The sequence below is a fragment of the Anneissia japonica genome, unplaced genomic scaffold (assembly GCF_011630105.1).
Source record: "Anneissia japonica isolate Jap-2015-1 unplaced genomic scaffold, ASM1163010v1 scaffold1812_len1207588_cov181, whole genome shotgun sequence".
Classification (NCBI taxonomy): domain Eukaryota; kingdom Metazoa; phylum Echinodermata; class Crinoidea; order Comatulida; family Comatulidae; genus Anneissia; species Anneissia japonica.
Genome location: NW_022726379.1, coordinates 1,186,882 through 1,189,018, shown reverse-complemented (window position 1 = coordinate 1,189,018; position 2,137 = coordinate 1,186,882).

Genomic DNA, 2,137 nt, shown 5'->3' with positions numbered 1-2,137 from the left:
TGGGTCCCGGTCCCTTATGGGCTTGTTACCTGGGAGCCCTCTTCGATTTCTGCCTCAACTGCATGGGGAAAAATAATGCCGCCCGTACCAATTTATTTATTATTTATTACCATTTTAAAGAGGGTGATCCCTCAATAAAACATACATACAATATGTAAAATATTAAATATTCAAAAGGAAGATAAAAATAAAAAATACATTAAAATCTGTTGAAACCTGACAAATAAAAAATACAGAATTCGATTTAGAGTGCAGAGGATTCAAATAACAGGCACTTTAAATCGAATTCTGTATTCTTTGAACTACATGGATTAGTAGTCATACAACGCAAAAGCAAATTATCGAAAGTTGGAATTAATAAAGACCGTGCCCCATCTTAATGATGTTATTTCAGTTTTCATTTCCTTGTTTCGATTTGTTATATTTCACATTTTGAGGGCGTTCTACTAACTCATGATTAGGCCTGGATGTATCACTGAAATGTACATCTCACAAATGCATTTATATACAAGCATAAATTTGGTCAAGTATAATAACGTTATCAAAAAGTAAATCAAAAGTTGAAAGCAAGAGCATCTCTTTAAGATATCATATACGGTATGCAACCAAATACAGGTCACATTCTTTGCTTTTCTATTATTGATGCTTTGAATGTTTAAATTTTATTCCGTTTTTTGTATATTTTATGTTTATATATATTTTATCATATTGTTGTTGACCAGGGGTTTAGAGATGACCACTTGTTGTATTGGGTTTTAGCGCATGTCATCTCTAGTCACGCCCCTGGTCAATATGTATTTATATATCTATCGTGACGAATTTTTAATAAATAAATAAATATTGCGATTTCAAAAAAATATAAAATTTTAGTTTTGGGCCACGAACAATGGAAATTTCGGAAAAGAAATAAAATTGTTTATTTTTATTACGCCATCCGCTCTCCTTAAATTTCCCAAAAATACGATATATATAATATAATATACCGTACAGTATTTCTTCCTTAATTAATTTTAAAGCATGTATAATTCACAGTACTATACTGTTTACATTCATCAATGCAATTGTATTTTATTTTCTCCTCCGCATGCTTTTAGAAATATCATTTTGGTAAAGAAGAAGACAAATTTTAATTTTATTTTTCAGCCTTCCTCTAACGAATTTTAAATAAGTTTACTAAAAATGGTATTAAAAAGTCTCGCCTGCATTGTTTGTGTTCACAGTTTGATCTTAATGTAATAGTTTACATAAGTTTTCAGAGGTGCTCATTAGCCTTTAGATGTATATATTATCTTTCTATCTTCCTATGGTTTGTATATTGACCTTTCTACTCCCAAGTTTCCTGACCTGCCTCTATTCTAGTCATCATTACAGTTTACAGAATGGCGTTGTAAGAATTAGGCCTATCGTTGTTATTAATATTCCTATGGGCCTATTTGAATCATCTGTACTCTAATCCGATAAATTGCCTGCATGACCTAATAGTCATATCGAAAGTTGGAATTAATGCGGACCGTGCCTCATCCTATTGATGTTATTTCAAGTTTCCCGTCTTCCTTGTTTCGTTTTGTTGATTATTTTTCACATTTTGAGGGCGCTCTGCTAACTCATGATTTAGAATTCCCATAATTATTATCATGATTAGAAAGAGTAGAAAAAGTACTTATAGAATAGGCCTTAGTTATAATGTAATAATGTGAATGATCATATAAATTTTATTATATCATAGTGTTCATATAGTAAGAGATATACGGTTATCTTGATCAGTTGTCTTTACATCGGCTTATCAAACATATTTTCGAATAAAACAGGACTGTGTTTATATTCATATAGGCAGAGCAACTACAGACTTATTAACCGCCATGTAGGTAGGACAAGACTCTACTACAGGCCTCCAACAATCGAGAACCTTTAGATTGCATTGGTGGCAGGACATTTATACGTATATTATTATGTAATATATCAATAATTCTTTATTAAGCTGAACATGAAACTAATATAGTTTAATAACAATTTATCCAATTCCATTTATCACAATTTAGTACGGTACAGTAAAACAAATTAAAATAATAAATGGAAACGGATAAGTTTAAAAGATGTCTGGGTGGGACATAAATTTAAAGACTGTTTTATGGTAATA